This window comes from Ambystoma mexicanum, chromosome 1p (assembly GCF_040938575.1).
Source record: "Ambystoma mexicanum isolate Mex_15411 chromosome 1p, UKY_AmexF1_1, whole genome shotgun sequence".
In the NCBI taxonomy this organism is placed as follows: Eukaryota; Metazoa; Chordata; class Amphibia; order Caudata; family Ambystomatidae; genus Ambystoma; species Ambystoma mexicanum.
This window is the reverse complement of record NC_090921.1, coordinates 232362120-232379479: the sequence shown is the minus strand read 5'-3', so window position 1 is coordinate 232379479 and position 17360 is coordinate 232362120. Positions and strand designations below refer to the sequence as shown.

Here is a 17360-nt window from a genome sequence, read left to right as displayed (position 1 = left end):
GCGCCTTGACTGGAAGCAGGGCAATCTCAGATTATGCAAACAGCTCATAGAGGCCCAGCTCGAGTAGGTGCCAGTCTCACACGTCTGCAAAGGCCTTCAATGAGGCTTTCAGCAGAAGTCAAGAGTTTACGAGTGACCATTCGCATGGAACTGGCAGGTGTGTTAAATCAAGCGCTCTACCGCAGTAATGCTGCTTGTCAAGCATTGGTAGTTCAGTGGTAGAATTCTCGCTTCCCAAGCGGGAGGCCCGGGTTCGATTCCCGGCCAATGCATGGCACTTTTGTAGACGTGTCTCTTGATATTTTAAAAGGCATGGGAAAAGAAAAATGGAAACGGTAGATAAGATGATTGCATTGCTTCTCTGTTTTCTGCGCAAAGAAAGCACTCTGCTGCCCTCTTTTAGCAGAAGATGGAACTGCAGTTTCAACTTAAGGCGGGAAACCTTCTATTATGCAAATAATTCCCAGAAGACCCCAGAAGCCCAGATTGAAAGGGTGTCAGCCTCGTGTGGCTGCAAAGATATCCACTGAGTCCTGCAGTAGAAGTCTGGCTTTCCTGAGGCACGGTGCTCAGGGAACTGCACTCTGAGTAGCGACCCATACAAAGGCCACCCTCATCTACCAGTGTGCTTGCCTCTGTCCACTTTTCCTGTCTATAGAACCTGGCCGTTCGTGGCCGTTCGTGGCCAAGTGAGTGAGAAGGACTGCCAGGGCAGCGCAGCTCCCATTCACCCACCGGAGCTGGCGCCATCCTCATGTCACTGCAGTGCTCTGTTAAATCAGCTGCTCTGGGCTGCAATGGTCCAGAGCACTGTAGCGCCAGTGTGCAGCATGAAAGGCATTGGTGGTTCAGTGGTAGAATTCTCGCCTGCCATGCGGGAGGCCCGGGTTCGATTCCCGGCCAATGCATGAGCGTTTTGCACATGTACCTTTCGTTGACTTTGAAGCATCGTGAAAAGGAAGAGACCGAACAAAAAAACAAGCCTTGATTGCCTTGCTTGCCTTATTTCTGCTACTAGCGATCAGTCTGCTGATCCCTTTTAGTAGAAGGGGCCGCTGCGCCTTGACTGGAAGCAGGGCAATCTCAGATTATGCAAAACGCTCATAGAGGCCCAGCTCGAGTAGGTGCCAGTCTCACACGTCTGCAAAGGCCTTCAATGAGGCTTTCAGCAGAAGTCAAGAGTTTACGAGTGACCATTCGCATGGAACTGGCAGGTGTGTTAAATCAAGCGCTCTACCGCAGTAATGCTGCTTGTCAGGCATTGGTAGTTCAGTGGTAGAATTCTCGCTTCCCAAGCGGGAGGCCCGGGTTCGATTCCCGGCCAATGCATGGCACTTTTGTAGACGTGTCTCTTGATATTTTAAAAGGCATGGGAAAAGAAAAATGGAAACGGTAGATAAGATGATTGCATTTCTTGTCTGTTTTCTGCGCAAAGAAAGCACTCTGCTGCCCTCTTTTAGCAGAAGATGGAACTGCAGTTTCAACTTAAGGCGGGAAACCTTCTATTATGCAAATAATTCCCAGAAGACCCCAGAAGCCCAGATTGAAAGGGTGTCAGCCTCGTGTGGCTGCAAAGATATCCCCTGAGTCCTGCGGTAGAAGTCTGGCTTTCCTGAGGCACGGTGCTCAGGGAACTGCACTCAGAGTAGCGACCCATACAAAGGCCACCCTCATCTACCAGTGTGCTTGCCTCTGTCCACTTTTCCTGTCTATAGAACCTGGCCGTTCGTGGCCAAGTGAGTGAGAAGGACTGCCAGGGCAGCGCAGCTCCCATTCACCCACCGGAGCTGGCGCCATCCTCATGTCACTGCAGTGCTCTGTTAAATCAGCTGCTCTGGGCTGCAATGGTCCAGAGCACTGTAGCGCCAGTGTGCAGCATGAAAGGCATTGGTGGTTCAGTGGTAGAATTCTCGCCTGCCACGCGGGAGGCCCGGGTTCGATTCCCGGCCAATGCATGAGCGTTTTGCACATGTACCTTTCGTTGACTTTGAAGCATCGTGAAAAGGAAGAGACCGAACAAAAAAACAAGCCTTGATTGCCTTGCTTGCCTTATTTCTGCTACTAGCGATCACTCTGCTGATCCCTTTTAGTAGAAGGGGCCGCTGCGCCTTGACTGGAAGCAGGGCAATCTCAGATTATGCAAACAGCTCATAGAGGCCCAGCCCGAGTAGGTGCCAGTCTCACACGTCTGCAAAGGCCTTCAATGAGGCTTTCAGCAGAAGTCAAGAGTTTACGAGTGACCATTCGCATGGAACTGGCAGGTGTGTTAAATCAAGCGCTCTACCGCAGTAATGCTGCTTGTCAAGCATTGGTAGTTCAGTGGTAGAATTCTCGCTTCCCAAGCGGGAGGCCCGGGTTCGATTCCCGGCCAATGCATGGCACTTTTGTAGACGTGTCTCTTGATATTTTAAAAGGCATGGGAAAAGAAAAATGGAAACGGTAGATAAGATGATTGCATTGCTTGTCTGTTTTCTGCGCAAAGAAAGCACTCTGCTGCCCTCTTTTAGCAGAAGATGGAACTGCAGTTTCAACTTAAGGCGGGAAACCTTCTATTATGCAAATAATTCCCAGAAGACCCCAGAAGCCCAGATTGAAAGGGTGTCAGCCTCGTGTGGCTGCAAAGATATCCCCTGAGTCCTGCAGTAGAAGTCTGGCTTTCCTGAGGCACGGTGCTCAGGGAACTGCACTCAGAGTAGCGACCCATACAAAGGCCACCCTCATCTACCAGTGTGCTTGCCTCTGTCCACTTTTCCTGTCTATAGAACCTGGCCGTTCGTGGCCAAGTGAGTGAGAAGGACTGCCAGGGCAGCGCAGCTCCCATTCACCCACCGGAGCTGGCGCCATCCTCATGTCACTGCAGTGCTCTGTTAAATCAGCTGCTCTGGGCTGCAATGGTCCAGAGCACTGTAGCGCCAGTGTGCAGCATGTAAGGCATTGGTGGTTCAGTGGTAGAATTCTCGCCTGCCACGCGGGAGGCCCGGGTTCGATTCCCGGCCAATGCATGAGCGTTTTGCACATGTACCTTTCGTTGACTTTGAAGCATCGTGAAAAGGAAGAGATCAAACAAAAAAACAAGCCTTGATTGCCTTGCTTGCCTTATTTCTGCTACTAGCGATCACTCTGCTGATCCCTTTTAGTAGAAGGGGCCGCTGCGCCTTGACTGGAAGCAGGGCAATCTCAGATTATGCAAACAGCTCATCGAGGCCCAGCTCGAGTAGGTGCCAGTCTCACACGTCTGCAAAGGCCTTCAATGAGGCTTTCAGCAGAAGTCAAGAGTTTACGAGTGACCATTCGCATGGAACTGGCAGGTGTGTTAAATCAAGCGCTCTACCGCAGTAATGCTGCTTGTCAAGCATTGGTAGTTCAGTGGTAGAATTCTCGCTTCCCAAGCGGGAGGCCCGGGTTCGATTCCCGGCCAATGCATGGCACTTTTGTAGACGTGTCTCTTGATATTTTAAAAGGCATGGGAAAAGAAAAATGGAAACGGTAGATAAGATGATTGCATTGCTTGTCTGTTTTCTGCGCAAAGAAAGCACTCTGCTGCCCTCTTTTAGCAGAAGATGGAACTGCAGTTTCAACTTAAGGCGGGAAACCTTCTATTATGCAAATAATTCCCAGAAGACCCCAGAAGCCCAGATTGAAAGGGTGTCAGCCTCGTGTGGCTGCAAAGATATCCCCTGAGTCCTGCAGTAGAAGTCTGGCTTTCCTGAGGCACGGTGCTCAGGGAACTGCACTCAGAGTAGCGACCCATACAAAGGCCACCCTCATCTACCAGTGTGCTTGCCTCTGTCCACTTTTCCTGTCTATAGAACCTGGCCGTTCGTGGCCAAGTGAGTGAGAAGGACTGCCAGGGCAGCGCAGCTCCCATTCACCCACCGGAGCTGGCGCCATCCTCATGTCACTGCAGTGCTCTGTTAAATCAGCTGCTCTGGGCTGCAATGGTCCAGAGCACTGTAGCGCCAGTGTGCAGCATGTAAGGCATTGGTGGTTCAGTGGTAGAATTCTCGCCTGCCACGCGGGAGGCCCGGGTTCGATTCCCGGCCAATGCATGAGCGTTTTGCACATGTACCTTTCGTTGACTTTGAAGCATCGTGAAAAGGAAGAGATCAAACAAAAAAACAAGCCTTGATTGCCTTGCTTGCCTTATTTCTGCTACTAGCGATCACTCTGCTGATCCCTTTTAGTAGAAGGGGCCGCTGCGCCTTGACTGGAAGCAGGGCAATCTCAGATTATGCAAACAGCTCATAGAGGCCCAGCCCGAGTAGGTGCCAGTCTCACACGTCTGCAAAGGCCTTCAATGAGGCTTTCAGCAGAAGTCAAGAGTTTACGAGTGACCATTCGCATGGAACTGGCAGGTGTGTTAAATCAAGCGCTCTACCGCAGTAATGCTGCTTGTCAAGCATTGGTAGTTCAGTGGTAGAATTCTAGCTTCCCAAGCGGGAGGCCCGGGTTCGATTCCCGGCCAATGCATGGCACTTTTGTAGACGTGTCTCTTGATATTTTAAAAGGCATGGGAAAAGAAAAATGGAAACGGTAGATAAGATGATTGCATTGCTTGTCTGTTTTCTGCGCAAAGAAAGCACTCTGCTGCCCTCTTTTAGCAGAAGATGGAACTGCAGTTTCAACTTAAGGCGGGAAACCTTCTATTATGCAAATAATTCCCAGAAGACCCCAGAAGCCCAGATTGAAAGGGTGTCAGCCTCGTGTGGCTGCAAAGATATCCCCTGAGTCCTGCAGTAGAAGTCTGGCTTTCCTGAGGCACGGTGCTCAGGGAACTGCACTCAGAGTAGCGACCCATACAAAGGCCACCCTCATCTACCAGTGTGCTTGCCTCTGTCCACTTTTCCTGTCTATAGAACCTGGCCGTTCGTGGCCAAGTGAGTGAGAAGGACTGCCAGGGCAGCGCAGCTCCCATTCACCCACCGGAGCTGGCGCCATCCTCATGTCACTGCAGTGCTCTGTTAAATCAGCTGCTCTGGGCTGCAATGGTCCAGAGCACTGTAGCGCCAGTGTGCAGCATGTAAGGCATTGGTGGTTCAGTGGTAGAATTCTCGCCTGCCACGCGGGAGGCCCGGGTTCGATTCCCGGCCAATGCATGAGCGTTTTGCACATGTACCTTTCGTTGACTTTGAAGCATCGTGAAAAGGAAGAGATCAAACAAAAAAACAAGCCTTGATTGCCTTGCTTGCCTTATTTCTGCTACTAGCGATCACTCTGCTGATCCCTTTTAGTAGAAGGGGCCGCTGCGCCTTGACTGGAAGCAGGGCAATCTCAGATTATGCAAACAGCTCATAGAGGCCCAGCTCGAGTAGGTGCCAGTCTCACACGTCTGCAAAGGCCTTCAATGAGGCTTTCAGCAGAAGTCAAGAGTTTACGAGTGACCATTCGCATGGAACTGGCAGGTGTGTTAAATCAAGCGCTCTACCGCAGTAATGCTGCTTGTCAAGCATTGGTAGTTCAGTGGTAGAATTCTCGCTTCCCAAGCGGGAGGCCCGGGTTCGATTCCCGGCCAATGCATGGCACTTTTGTAGACGTGTCTCTTGATATTTTAAAAGGCATGGGAAAAGAAAAATGGAAACGGTAGATAAGATGATTGCATTGCTTCTCTGTTTTCTGCGCAAAGAAAGCACTCTGCTGCCCTCTTTTAGCAGAAGATGGAACTGCAGTTTCAACTTAAGGCGGGAAACCTTCTATTATGCAAATAATTCCCAGAAGACCCCAGAAGCCCAGATTGAAAGGGTGTCAGCCTCGTGTGGCTGCAAAGATATCCACTGAGTCCTGCAGTAGAAGTCTGGCTTTCCTGAGGCACGGTGCTCAGGGAACTGCACTCTGAGTAGCGACCCATACAAAGGCCACCCTCATCTACCAGTGTGCTTGCCTCTGTCCACTTTTCCTGTCTATAGAACCTGGCCGTTCGTGGCCGTTCGTGGCCAAGTGAGTGAGAAGGACTGCCAGGGCAGCGCAGCTCCCATTCACCCACCGGAGCTGGCGCCATCCTCATGTCACTGCAGTGCTCTGTTAAATCAGCTGCTCTGGGCTGCAATGGTCCAGAGCACTGTAGCGCCAGTGTGCAGCATGAAAGGCATTGGTGGTTCAGTGGTAGAATTCTCGCCTGCCATGCGGGAGGCCCGGGTTCGATTCCCGGCCAATGCATGAGCGTTTTGCACATGTACCTTTCGTTGACTTTGAAGCATCGTGAAAAGGAAGAGACCGAACAAAAAAACAAGCCTTGATTGCCTTGCTTGCCTTATTTCTGCTACTAGCGATCAGTCTGCTGATCCCTTTTAGTAGAAGGGGCCGCTGCGCCTTGACTGGAAGCAGGGCAATCTCAGATTATGCAAAACGCTCATAGAGGCCCAGCCCGAGTAGGTGCCAGTCTCACACGTCTGCAAAGGCCTTCAATGAGGCTTTCAGCAGAAGTCAAGAGTTTACGAGTGACCATTCGCATGGAACTGGCAGGTGTGTTAAATCAAGCGCTCTACCGCAGTAATGCTGCTTGTCAGGCATTGGTAGTTCAGTGGTAGAATTTTCGCTTCCCAAGCGGGAGGCCCGGGTTCGATTCCCGGCCAATGCATGGCACTTTTGTAGACGTGTCTCTTGATATTTTAAAAGGCATGGGAAAAGAAAAATGGAAACGGTAGATAAGATGATTGCATTTCTTGTCTGTTTTCTGCGCAAAGAAAGCACTCTGCTGCCCTCTTTTAGCAGAAGATGGAACTGCAGTTTCAACTTAAGGCGGGAAACCTTCTATTATGCAAATAATTCCCAGAAGACCCCAGAAGCCCAGATTGAAAGGGTGTCAGCCTCGTGTGGCTGCAAAGATATCCCCTGAGTCCTGCGGTAGAAGTCTGGCTTTCCTGAGGCACGGTGCTCAGGGAACTGCACTCAGAGTAGCGACCCATACAAAGGCCACCCTCATCTACCAGTGTGCTTGCCTCTGTCCACTTTTCCTGTCTATAGAACCTGGCCGTTCGTGGCCAAGTGAGTGAGAAGGACTGCCAGGGCAGCGCAGCTCCCATTCACCCACCGGAGCTGGCGCCATCCTCATGTCACTGCAGTGCTCTGTTAAATCAGCTGCTCTGGGCTGCAATGGTCCAGAGCACTGTAGCGCCAGTGTGCAGCATGAAAGGCATTGGTGGTTCAGTGGTAGAATTCTCGCCTGCCACGCGGGAGGCCCGGGTTCGATTCCCGGCCAATGCATGAGCGTTTTGCACATGTACCTTTCGTTGACTTTGAAGCATCGTGAAAAGGAAGAGACCGAACAAAAAAACAAGCCTTGATTGCCTTGCTTGCCTTATTTCTGCTACTAGCGATCACTCTGCTGATCCCTTTTAGTAGAAGGGGCCGCTGCGCCTTGACTGGAAGCAGGGCAATCTCAGATTATGCAAACAGCTCATAGAGGCCCAGCCCGAGTAGGTGCCAGTCTCACACGTCTGCAAAGGCCTTCAATGAGGCTTTCAGCAGAAGTCAAGAGTTTACGAGTGACCATTCGCATGGAACTGGCAGGTGTGTTAAATCAAGCGCTCTACCGCAGTAATGCTGCTTGTCAAGCATTGGTAGTTCAGTGGTAGAATTCTCGCTTCCCAAGCGGGAGGCCCGGGTTCGATTCCCGGCCAATGCATGGCACTTTTGTAGACGTGTCTCTTGATATTTTAAAAGGCATGGGAAAAGAAAAATGGAAACGGTAGATAAGATGATTGCATTGCTTGTCTGTTTTCTGCGCAAAGAAAGCACTCTGCTGCCCTCTTTTAGCAGAAGATGGAACTGCAGTTTCAACTTAAGGCGGGAAACCTTCTATTATGCAAATAATTCCCAGAAGACCCCAGAAGCCCAGATTGAAAGGGTGTCAGCCTCGTGTGGCTGCAAAGATATCCCCTGAGTCCTGCAGTAGAAGTCTGGCTTTCCTGAGGCACGGTGCTCAGGGAACTGCACTCAGAGTAGCGACCCATACAAAGGCCACCCTCATCTACCAGTGTGCTTGCCTCTGTCCACTTTTCCTGTCTATAGAACCTGGCCGTTCGTGGCCAAGTGAGTGAGAAGGACTGCCAGGGCAGCGCAGCTCCCATTCACCCACCGGAGCTGGCGCCATCCTCATGTCACTGCAGTGCTCTGTTAAATCAGCTGCTCTGGGCTGCAATGGTCCAGAGCACTGTAGCGCCAGTGTGCAGCATGTAAGGCATTGGTGGTTCAGTGGTAGAATTCTCGCCTGCCACGCGGGAGGCCCGGGTTCGATTCCCGGCCAATGCATGAGCGTTTTGCACATGTACCTTTCGTTGACTTTGAAGCATCGTGAAAAGGAAGAGATCAAACAAAAAAACAAGCCTTGATTGCCTTGCTTGCCTTATTTCTGCTACTAGCGATCACTCTGCTGATCCCTTTTAGTAGAAGGGGCCGCTGCGCCTTGACTGGAAGCAGGGCAATCTCAGATTATGCAAACAGCTCATAGAGGCCCAGCCCGAGTAGGTGCCAGTCTCACACGTCTGCAAAGGCCTTCAATGAGGCTTTCAGCAGAAGTCAAGAGTTTACGAGTGACCATTCGCATGGAACTGGCAGGTGTGTTAAATCAAGCGCTCTACCGCAGTAATGCTGCTTGTCAAGCATTGGTAGTTCAGTGGTAGAATTCTAGCTTCCCAAGCGGGAGGCCCGGGTTCGATTCCCGGCCAATGCATGGCACTTTTGTAGACGTGTCTCTTGATATTTTAAAAGGCATGGGAAAAGAAAAATGGAAACGGTAGATAAGATGATTGCATTGCTTGTCTGTTTTCTGCGCAAAGAAAGCACTCTGCTGCCCTCTTTTAGCAGAAGATGGAACTGCAGTTTCAACTTAAGGCGGGAAACCTTCTATTATGCAAATAATTCCCAGAAGACCCCAGAAGCCCAGATTGAAAGGGTGTCAGCCTCGTGTGGCTGCAAAGATATCCCCTGAGTCCTGCAGTAGAAGTCTGGCTTTCCTGAGGCACGGTGCTCAGGGAACTGCACTCAGAGTAGCGACCCATACAAAGGCCACCCTCATCTACCAGTGTGCTTGCCTCTGTCCACTTTTCCTGTCTATAGAACCTGGCCGTTCGTGGCCAAGTGAGTGAGAAGGACTGCCAGGGCAGCGCAGCTCCCATTCACCCACCGGAGCTGGCGCCATCCTCATGTCACTGCAGTGCTCTGTTAAATCAGCTGCTCTGGGCTGCAATGGTCCAGAGCACTGTAGCGCCAGTGTGCAGCATGTAAGGCATTGGTGGTTCAGTGGTAGAATTCTCGCCTGCCACGCGGGAGGCCCGGGTTCGATTCCCGGCCAATGCATGAGCGTTTTGCACATGTACCTTTCGTTGACTTTGAAGCATCGTGAAAAGGAAGAGATCAAACAAAAAAACAAGCCTTGATTGCCTTGCTTGCCTTATTTCTGCTACTAGCGATCACTCTGCTGATCCCTTTTAGTAGAAGGGGCCGCTGCGCCTTGACTGGAAGCAGGGCAATCTCAGATTATGCAAACAGCTCATAGAGGCCCAGCTCGAGTAGGTGCCAGTCTCACACGTCTGCAAAGGCCTTCAATGAGGCTTTCAGCAGAAGTCAAGAGTTTACGAGTGACCATTCGCATGGAACTGGCAGGTGTGTTAAATCAAGCGCTCTACCGCAGTAATGCTGCTTGTCAAGCATTGGTAGTTCAGTGGTAGAATTCTCGCTTCCCAAGCGGGAGGCCCGGGTTCGATTCCCGGCCAATGCATGGCACTTTTGTAGACGTGTCTCTTGATATTTTAAAAGGCATGGGAAAAGAAAAATGGAAACGGTAGATAAGATGATTGCATTGCTTCTCTGTTTTCTGCGCAAAGAAAGCACTCTGCTGCCCTCTTTTAGCAGAAGATGGAACTGCAGTTTCAACTTAAGGCGGGAAACCTTCTATTATGCAAATAATTCCCAGAAGACCCCAGAAGCCCAGATTGAAAGGGTGTCAGCCTCGTGTGGCTGCAAAGATATCCACTGAGTCCTGCAGTAGAAGTCTGGCTTTCCTGAGGCACGGTGCTCAGGGAACTGCACTCTGAGTAGCGACCCATACAAAGGCCACCCTCATCTACCAGTGTGCTTGCCTCTGTCCACTTTTCCTGTCTATAGAACCTGGCCGTTCGTGGCCGTTCGTGGCCAAGTGAGTGAGAAGGACTGCCAGGGCAGCGCAGCTCCCATTCACCCACCGGAGCTGGCGCCATCCTCATGTCACTGCAGTGCTCTGTTAAATCAGCTGCTCTGGGCTGCAATGGTCCAGAGCACTGTAGCGCCAGTGTGCAGCATGAAAGGCATTGGTGGTTCAGTGGTAGAATTCTCGCCTGCCATGCGGGAGGCCCGGGTTCGATTCCCGGCCAATGCATGAGCATTTTGCACATGTACCTTTCGTTGACTTTGAAGCATCGTGAAAAGGAAGAGACCGAACAAAAAAACAAGCCTTGATTGCCTTGCTTGCCTTATTTCTGCTACTAGCGATCACTCTGCTGATCCCTTTTAGTAGAAGGGGCCGCTGCGCCTTGACTGGAAGCAGGGCAATCTCAGATTATGCAAAACGCTCATAGAGGCCCAGCCCGAGTAGGTGCCAGTCTCACACGTCTGCAAAGGCCTTCAATGAGGCTTTCAGCAGAAGTCAAGAGTTTACGAGTGACCATTCGCATGGAACTGGCAGGTGTGTTAAATCAAGCGCTCTACCGCAGTAATGCTGCTTGTCAGGCATTGGTAGTTCAGTGGTAGAATTCTCGCTTCCCAAGCGGGAGGCACGGGTTCGATTCCCGGCCAATGCATGGCACTTTTGTAGACGTGTCTCTTGATATTTTAAAAGGCATGGGAAAAGAAAAATGGAAACGGTAGATAAGATGATTGCATTTCTTGTCTGTTTTCTGCGCAAAGAAAGCACTCTGCTGCCCTCTTTTAGCAGAAGATGGAACTGCAGTTTCAACTTAAGGCGGGAAACCTTCTATTATGCAAATAATTCCCAGAAGACCCCAGAAGCCCAGATTGAAAGGGTGTCAGCCTCGTGTGGCTGCAAAGATATCCCCTGAGTCCTGCGGTAGAAGTCTGGCTTTCCTGAGGCACGGTGCTCAGGGAACTGCACTCAGAGTAGCGACCCATACAAAGGCCACCCTCATCTACCAGTGTGCTTGCCTCTGTCCACTTTTCCTGTCTATAGAACCTGGCCGTTCGTGGCCAAGTGAGTGAGAAGGACTGCCAGGGCAGCGCAGCTCCCATTCACCCACCGGAGCTGGCGCCATCCTCATGTCACTGCAGTGCTCTGTTAAATCAGCTGCTCTGGGCTGCAATGGTCCAGAGCACTGTAGCGCCAGTGTGCAGCATGAAAGGCATTGGTGGTTCAGTGGTAGAATTCTCGCCTGCCACGCGGGAGGCCCGGGTTCAATTCCCGGCCAATGCATGAGCGTTTTGCACATGTACCTTTCGTTGACTTTGAAGCATCGTGAAAAGGAAGAGACCGAACAAAAAAACAAGCCTTGATTGCCTTGCTTGCCTTATTTCTGCTACTAGCGATCACTCTGCTGATCCCTTTTAGTAGAAGGGGCCGCTGCGCCTTGACTGGAAGCAGGGCAATCTCAGATTATGCAAACAGCTCATAGAGGCCCAGCCCGAGTAGGTGCCAGTCTCACACGTCTGCAAAGGCCTTCAATGAGGCTTTCAGCAGAAGTCAAGAGTTTACGAGTGACCATTCGCATGGAACTGGCAGGTGTGTTAAATCAAGCGCTCTACCGCAGTAATGCTGCTTGTCAGCCGGAAGCGGGAGGCCCGGGTTCGATTCCCGGCCAATGCATGGCACTTTTGTAGACGTGTCTCTTGATATTTTAAAAGGCATGGGAAAAGAAAAATGGAAACGGTAGATAAGATGATTGCATTGCTTGTCTGTTTTCTGCGCAAAGAAAGCACTCTGCTGCCCTCTTTTAGCAGAAGATGGAACTGCAGTTTCAACTTAAGGCGGGAAACCTTCTATTATGCAAATAATTCCCAGAAGACCCCAGAAGCCCAGATTGAAAGGGTGTCAGCCTCGTGTGGCTGCAAAGATATCCCCTGAGTCCTGCAGTAGAAGTCTGGCTTTCCTGAGGCACGGTGCTCAGGGAACTGCACTCAGAGTAGCAACCCATACAAAGGCCACCCTCATCTACCAGTGTGCTTGCCTCTGTCCACTTTTCCTGTCTATAGAACCTGGCCGTTCGTGGCCAAGTGAGTGAGAAGGACTGCCAGGGCAGCGCAGCTCCCATTCACCCACCGGAGCTGGTGCCATCCTCATGTCACTGCAGTGCTCTGTTAAATCAGCTGCTCTGGGCTGCAATGGTCCAGAGCACTGTAGCGCCAGTGTGCAGCATGTAAGGCATTGGTGGTTCAGTGGTAGAATTCTCGCCTGCCACGCGGGAGGCCCGGGTTCGATTCCCGGCCAATGCATGAGCGTTTTGCACATGTACCTTTCGTTGACTTTGAAGCATCGTGAAAAGGAAGAGATCAAACAAAAAAACAAGCCTTGATTGCCTTGCTTGCCTTATTTCTGCTACTAGCGATCACTCTGCTGATCCCTTTTAGTAGAAGGGGCCGCTGCGCCTTGACTGGAAGCAGGGCAATCTCAGATTATGCAAACAGCTCATAGAGGCCCAGCTCGAGTAGGTGCCAGTCTCACACGTCTGCAAAGGCCTTCAATGAGGCTTTCAGCAGAAGTCAAGAGTTTACGAGTGACCATTCGCATGGAACTGGCAGGTGTGTTAAATCAAGCACTCTACCGCAGTAATGCTGCTTGTCAAGCATTGGTAGTTCAGTGGTAGAATTCTCGCTTCCCAAGCGGGAGGCCCGGGTTCGATTCCCGGCCAATGCATGGCACTTTTGTAGACGTGTCTCTTGATATTTTAAAAGGCATGGGAAAAGAAAAATGGAAACGGTAGATAAGATGATTGCATTGCTTGTCTGTTTTCTGCGCAAAGAAAGCACTCTGCTGCCCTCTTTTAGCAGAAGATGGAACTGCAGTTTCAACTTAAGGCGGGAAACCTTCTATTATGCAAATAATTCCCAGAAGACCCCAGAAGCCCAGATTGAAAGGGTGTCAGCCTCGTGTGGCTGCAAAGATATCCCCTGAGTCCTGCAGTAGAAGTCTGGCTTTCCTGAGGCACGGTGCTCAGGGAACTGCACTCAGAGTAGCGACCCATACAAAGGCCACCCTCATCTACCAGTGTGCTTGCCTCTGTCCACTTTTCCTGTCTATAGAACCTGGCCGTTCGTGGCCAAGTGAGTGAGAAGGACTGCCAGGGCAGCGCAGCTCCCATTCACCCACCGGAGCTGGCGCCATCCTCATGTCACTGCAGTGCTCTGTTAAATCAGCTGCTCTGGGCTGCAATGGTCCAGAGCACTGTAGCGCCAGTTTGCAGCATGTAAGGCATTGGTGGTTCAGTGGTAGAATTCTCGCCTGCCACGCGGGAGGCCCGGGTTCGATTCCCGGCCAATGCATGAGCGTTTTGCACATGTACCTTTCGTTGACTTTGAAGCATCGTGAAAAGGAAGAGATCAAACAAAAAAACAAGCCTTGATTGCCTTGCTTGCCTTATTTCTGCTACTAGCGATCACTCTGCTGATCCCTTTTAGTAGAAGGGGCCGCTGCGCCTTGACTGGAAGCAGGGCAATCTCAGATTATGCAAACAGCTCATAGAGGCCCAGCTCGAGTAGGTGCCAGTCTCACACGTCTGCAAAGGCCTTCAATGAGGCTTTCAGCAGAAGTCAAGAGTTTACGAGTGACCATTCGCATGGAACTGGCAGGTGTGTTAAATCAAGCGCTCTACCGCAGTAATGCTGCTTGTCAAGCATTGGTAGTTCAGTGGTAGAATTCTCGCTTCCCAAGCGGGAGGCCCGGGTTCGATTCCCGGCCAATGCATGGCACTTTTGTAGACGTGTCTCTTGATATTTTAAAAGGCATGGGAAAAGAAAAATGGAAACGGTAGATAAGATGATTGCATTGCTTGTCTGTTTTCTGCGCAAAGAAAGCACTCTGCTGCCCTCTTTTAGCAGAAGATGGAACTGCAGTTTCAACTTAAGGCGGGAAACCTTCTATTATGCAAATAATTCCCAGAAGACCCCAGAAGCCCAGATTGAAAGGGTGTCAGCCTCGTGTGGCTGCAAAGATATCCCCTGAGTCCTGCAGTAGAAGTCTGGCTTTCCTGAGGCACGGTGCTCAGGGAACTGCACTCAGAGTAGCGACCCATACAAAGGCCACCCTCATCTACCAGTGTGCTTGCCTCTGTCCACTTTTCCTGTCTATAGAACCTGGCCGTTCGTGGCCAAGTGAGTGAGAAGGACTGCCAGGGCAGCGCAGCTCCCATTCACCCACCGGAGCTGGCGCCATCCTCATGTCACTGCAGTGCTCTGTTAAATCAGCTGCTCTGGGCTGCAATGGTCCAGAGCACTGTAGCGCCAGTGTGCAGCATGTAAGGCATTGGTGGTTCAGTGGTAGAATTCTCGCCTGCCACGCGGGAGGCCCGGGTTCGATTCCCGGCCAATGCATGAGCGTTTTGCACATGTACCTTTCGTTGACTTTGAAGCATCGTGAAAAGGAAGAGATCAAACAAAAAAACAAGCCTTGATTGCCTTGCTTGCCTTATTTCTGCTACTAGCGATCACTCTGCTGATCCCTTTTAGTAGAAGGGGCCGCTGCGCCTTGACTGGAAGCAGGGCAATCTCAGATTATGCAAACAGCTCATAGAGGCCCAGCCCGAGTAGGTGCCAGTCTCACACGTCTGCAAAGGCCTTCAATGAGGCTTTCAGCAGAAGTCAAGAGTTTACGAGTGACCATTCGCATGGAACTGGCAGGTGTGTTAAATCAAGCGCTCTACCGCAGTAATGCTGCTTGTCAAGCATTGGTAGTTCAGTGGTAGAATTCTCGCTTCCCAAGCGGGAGGCCCGGGTTCGATTCCCGGCCAATGCATGGCACTTTTGTAGACGTGTCTCTTGATATTTTAAAAGGCATGGGAAAAGAAAAATGGAAACGGTAGATAAGATGATTGCATTGCTTGTCTGTTTTCTGCGCAAAGAAAGCACTCTGCTGCCCTCTTTTAGCAGAAGATGGAACTGCAGTTTCAACTTAAGGCGGGAAACCTTCTATTATGCAAATAATTCCCAGAAGACCCCAGAAGCCCAGATTGAAAGGGTGTCAGCCTCGTGTGGCTGCAAAGATATCCCCTGAGTCCTGCAGTAGAAGTCTGGCTTTCCTGAGGCACGGTGCTCAGGGAACTGCACTCAGAGTAGCGACCCATACAAAGGCCACCCTCATCTACCAGTGTGCTTGCCTCTGTCCACTTTTCCTGTCTATAGAACCTGGCCGTTCGTGGCCAAGTGAGTGAGAAGGACTGCCAGGGCAGCGCAGCTCCCATTCACCCACCGGAGCTGGCGCCATCCTCATGTCACTGCAGTGCTCTGTTAAATCAGCTGCTCTGGGCTGCAATGGTCCAGAGCACTGTAGCGCCAGTGTGCAGCATGTAAGGCATTGGTGGTTCAGTGGTAGAATTCTCGCCTGCCACGCGGGAGGCCAGGGTTCGATTCCCGGCCAATGCATGAGCGTTTTGCACATGTACCTTTCGTTGACTTTGAAGCATCGTGAAAAGGAAGAGATCAAACAAAAAAACAAGCCTTGATTGCCTTGCTTGCCTTATTTCTGCTACTAGCGATCACTCTGCTGATCCCTTTTAGTAGAAGGGGCCGCTGCGCCTTGACTGGAAGCAGGGCAATCTCAGATTATGCAAACAGCTCATAGAGGCCCAGCTCGAGTAGGTGCCAGTCTCACACGTCTGCAAAGGCCTTCAATGAGGCTTTCAGCAGAAGTCAAGAGTTTACGAGTGACCATTCGCATGGAACTGGCAGGTGTGTTAAATCAAGCGCTCTACCGCAGTAATGCTGCTTGTCAAGCATTGGTAGTTCAGTGGTAGAATTCTCGCTTCCCAAGCGGGAGGCCCGGGTTCGATTCCCGGCCAATGCATGGCACTTTTGTAGACGTGTCTCTTGATATTTTAAAAGGCATGGGAAAAGAAAAATGGAAACGGTAGATAAGATGATTGCATTGCTTCTCTGTTTTCTGCGCAAAGAAAGCACTCTGCTGCCCTCTTTTAGCAGAAGATGGAACTGCAGTTTCAACTTAAGGCGGGAAACCTTCTATTATGCAAATAATTCCCAGAAGACCCCAGAAGCCCAGATTGAAAGGGTGTCAGCCTCGTGTGGCTGCAAAGATATCCACTGAGTCCTGCAGTAGAAGTCTGGCTTTCCTGAGGCACGGTGCTCAGGGAACTGCACTCTGAGTAGCGACCCATACAAAGGCCACCCTCATCTACCAGTGTGCTTGCCTCTGTCCACTTTTCCTGTCTATAGAACCTGGCCGTTCGTGGCCGTTCGTGGCCAAGTGAGTGAGAAGGACTGCCAGGGCAGCGCAGCTCCCATTCACCCACCGGAGCTGGCGCCATCCTCATGTCACTGCAGTGCTCTGTTAAATCAGCTGCTCTGGGCTGCAATGGTCCAGAGCACTGTAGCGCCAGTGTGCAGCATGAAAGGCATTGGTGGTTCAGTGGTAGAATTCTCGCCTGCCATGCGGGAGGCCCGGGTTCGATTCCCGGCCAATGCATGAGCGTTTTGCACATGTACCTTTCGTTGACTTTGAAGCATCGTGAAAAGGAAGAGACCGAACAAAAAAACAAGCCTTGATTGCCTTGCTTGCCTTATTTCTGCTACTAGCGATCAGTCTGCTGATCCCTTTTAGTAGAAGGGGCCGCTGCGCCTTGACTGGAAGCAGGGCAATCTCAGATTATGCAAAACGCTCATAGAGGCCCAGCCCGAGTAGGTGCCAGTCTCACACGTCTGCAAAGGCCTTCAATGAGGCTTTCAGCAGAAGTCAAGAGTTTACGAGTGACCATTCGCATGGAACTGGCAGGTGTGTTAAATCAAGCGCTCTACCGCAGTAATGCTGCTTGTCAGGCATTGGTAGTTCAGTGGTAGAATTCTCGCTTCCCAAGCGGGAGGCCCGGGTTTGATTCCCGGCCAATGCATGGCACTTTTGTAGACGTGTCTCTTGATATTTTAAAAGGCATGGGAAAAGAAAAATGGAAACGGTAGATAAGATGATTGCATTTCTTGTCTGTTTTCTGCGCAAAGAAAGCACTCTGCTGCCCTCTTTTAGCAGAAGATGGAACTGCAGTTTCAACTTAAGGCGGGAAACCTTCTATTATGCAAATAATTCCCAGAAGACCCCAGAAGCCCAGATTGAAAGGGTGTCAGCCTCGTGTGGCTGCAAAGATATCCCCTGAGTCCTGCGGTAGAAGTCTGGCTTTCCTGAGGCACGGTGCTCAGGGAACTGCACTCAGAGTAGCGACCCA

The 17360-nt window shown here is 51.0% G+C and overlaps 29 non-coding genes across 29 annotated transcripts; all 29 read left to right on the top strand.

The window, feature by feature from the left end:
* Positions 1 to 201: 201 nt before the first annotated feature.
* Positions 202 to 272, top strand: TRNAG-CCC (transfer RNA glycine (anticodon CCC)). Its single transcript has one exon. It is a non-coding gene; the product is annotated as a tRNA-Gly (tRNA).
* A 565-nt stretch (positions 273 to 837) lies between these two features.
* TRNAG-GCC (transfer RNA glycine (anticodon GCC)) lies at positions 838 to 908 on the top strand. The gene has a single exon. It is a non-coding gene; the product is annotated as a tRNA-Gly (tRNA).
* A 350-nt stretch (positions 909 to 1258) lies between these two features.
* Positions 1259 to 1329, top strand: TRNAG-CCC (transfer RNA glycine (anticodon CCC)). Its single transcript has one exon. It is a non-coding gene; the product is annotated as a tRNA-Gly (tRNA).
* A 555-nt stretch (positions 1330 to 1884) lies between these two features.
* On the top strand, positions 1885 to 1955 carry TRNAG-GCC (transfer RNA glycine (anticodon GCC)). The gene has a single exon. It is a non-coding gene; the product is annotated as a tRNA-Gly (tRNA).
* A 350-nt stretch (positions 1956 to 2305) lies between these two features.
* TRNAG-CCC (transfer RNA glycine (anticodon CCC)) lies at positions 2306 to 2376 on the top strand. The gene has a single exon. It is a non-coding gene; the product is annotated as a tRNA-Gly (tRNA).
* Positions 2377 to 2931: 555 nt separating this feature from the next.
* On the top strand, positions 2932 to 3002 carry TRNAG-GCC (transfer RNA glycine (anticodon GCC)). The gene has a single exon. It is a non-coding gene; the product is annotated as a tRNA-Gly (tRNA).
* Positions 3003 to 3352: 350 nt separating this feature from the next.
* TRNAG-CCC (transfer RNA glycine (anticodon CCC)) lies at positions 3353 to 3423 on the top strand. Its single transcript has one exon. It is a non-coding gene; the product is annotated as a tRNA-Gly (tRNA).
* A 555-nt stretch (positions 3424 to 3978) lies between these two features.
* On the top strand, positions 3979 to 4049 carry TRNAG-GCC (transfer RNA glycine (anticodon GCC)). The gene has a single exon. It is a non-coding gene; the product is annotated as a tRNA-Gly (tRNA).
* Positions 4050 to 5025: 976 nt separating this feature from the next.
* On the top strand, positions 5026 to 5096 carry TRNAG-GCC (transfer RNA glycine (anticodon GCC)). The gene has a single exon. It is a non-coding gene; the product is annotated as a tRNA-Gly (tRNA).
* A 350-nt stretch (positions 5097 to 5446) lies between these two features.
* On the top strand, positions 5447 to 5517 carry TRNAG-CCC (transfer RNA glycine (anticodon CCC)). The gene has a single exon. It is a non-coding gene; the product is annotated as a tRNA-Gly (tRNA).
* Positions 5518 to 6082: 565 nt separating this feature from the next.
* Positions 6083 to 6153, top strand: TRNAG-GCC (transfer RNA glycine (anticodon GCC)). The gene has a single exon. It is a non-coding gene; the product is annotated as a tRNA-Gly (tRNA).
* Positions 6154 to 6503: 350 nt separating this feature from the next.
* TRNAG-CCC (transfer RNA glycine (anticodon CCC)) lies at positions 6504 to 6574 on the top strand. Its single transcript has one exon. It is a non-coding gene; the product is annotated as a tRNA-Gly (tRNA).
* A 555-nt stretch (positions 6575 to 7129) lies between these two features.
* Positions 7130 to 7200, top strand: TRNAG-GCC (transfer RNA glycine (anticodon GCC)). The gene has a single exon. It is a non-coding gene; the product is annotated as a tRNA-Gly (tRNA).
* Positions 7201 to 7550: 350 nt separating this feature from the next.
* TRNAG-CCC (transfer RNA glycine (anticodon CCC)) lies at positions 7551 to 7621 on the top strand. Its single transcript has one exon. It is a non-coding gene; the product is annotated as a tRNA-Gly (tRNA).
* Positions 7622 to 8176: 555 nt separating this feature from the next.
* Positions 8177 to 8247, top strand: TRNAG-GCC (transfer RNA glycine (anticodon GCC)). The gene has a single exon. It is a non-coding gene; the product is annotated as a tRNA-Gly (tRNA).
* Positions 8248 to 9223: 976 nt separating this feature from the next.
* TRNAG-GCC (transfer RNA glycine (anticodon GCC)) lies at positions 9224 to 9294 on the top strand. The gene has a single exon. It is a non-coding gene; the product is annotated as a tRNA-Gly (tRNA).
* Positions 9295 to 9644: 350 nt separating this feature from the next.
* On the top strand, positions 9645 to 9715 carry TRNAG-CCC (transfer RNA glycine (anticodon CCC)). Its single transcript has one exon. It is a non-coding gene; the product is annotated as a tRNA-Gly (tRNA).
* A 565-nt stretch (positions 9716 to 10280) lies between these two features.
* Positions 10281 to 10351, top strand: TRNAG-GCC (transfer RNA glycine (anticodon GCC)). Its single transcript has one exon. It is a non-coding gene; the product is annotated as a tRNA-Gly (tRNA).
* A 350-nt stretch (positions 10352 to 10701) lies between these two features.
* TRNAG-CCC (transfer RNA glycine (anticodon CCC)) lies at positions 10702 to 10772 on the top strand. The gene has a single exon. It is a non-coding gene; the product is annotated as a tRNA-Gly (tRNA).
* Positions 10773 to 11327: 555 nt separating this feature from the next.
* On the top strand, positions 11328 to 11398 carry TRNAG-GCC (transfer RNA glycine (anticodon GCC)). The gene has a single exon. It is a non-coding gene; the product is annotated as a tRNA-Gly (tRNA).
* Positions 11399 to 12343: 945 nt separating this feature from the next.
* Positions 12344 to 12414, top strand: TRNAG-GCC (transfer RNA glycine (anticodon GCC)). The gene has a single exon. It is a non-coding gene; the product is annotated as a tRNA-Gly (tRNA).
* A 350-nt stretch (positions 12415 to 12764) lies between these two features.
* Positions 12765 to 12835, top strand: TRNAG-CCC (transfer RNA glycine (anticodon CCC)). The gene has a single exon. It is a non-coding gene; the product is annotated as a tRNA-Gly (tRNA).
* A 555-nt stretch (positions 12836 to 13390) lies between these two features.
* Positions 13391 to 13461, top strand: TRNAG-GCC (transfer RNA glycine (anticodon GCC)). The gene has a single exon. It is a non-coding gene; the product is annotated as a tRNA-Gly (tRNA).
* Positions 13462 to 13811: 350 nt separating this feature from the next.
* On the top strand, positions 13812 to 13882 carry TRNAG-CCC (transfer RNA glycine (anticodon CCC)). Its single transcript has one exon. It is a non-coding gene; the product is annotated as a tRNA-Gly (tRNA).
* Positions 13883 to 14437: 555 nt separating this feature from the next.
* On the top strand, positions 14438 to 14508 carry TRNAG-GCC (transfer RNA glycine (anticodon GCC)). The gene has a single exon. It is a non-coding gene; the product is annotated as a tRNA-Gly (tRNA).
* A 350-nt stretch (positions 14509 to 14858) lies between these two features.
* TRNAG-CCC (transfer RNA glycine (anticodon CCC)) lies at positions 14859 to 14929 on the top strand. Its single transcript has one exon. It is a non-coding gene; the product is annotated as a tRNA-Gly (tRNA).
* A 976-nt stretch (positions 14930 to 15905) lies between these two features.
* TRNAG-CCC (transfer RNA glycine (anticodon CCC)) lies at positions 15906 to 15976 on the top strand. The gene has a single exon. It is a non-coding gene; the product is annotated as a tRNA-Gly (tRNA).
* Positions 15977 to 16541: 565 nt separating this feature from the next.
* Positions 16542 to 16612, top strand: TRNAG-GCC (transfer RNA glycine (anticodon GCC)). Its single transcript has one exon. It is a non-coding gene; the product is annotated as a tRNA-Gly (tRNA).
* Positions 16613 to 16962: 350 nt separating this feature from the next.
* Positions 16963 to 17033, top strand: TRNAG-CCC (transfer RNA glycine (anticodon CCC)). Its single transcript has one exon. It is a non-coding gene; the product is annotated as a tRNA-Gly (tRNA).
* The last annotated feature ends 327 nt before the right edge of the window (positions 17034 to 17360 follow it).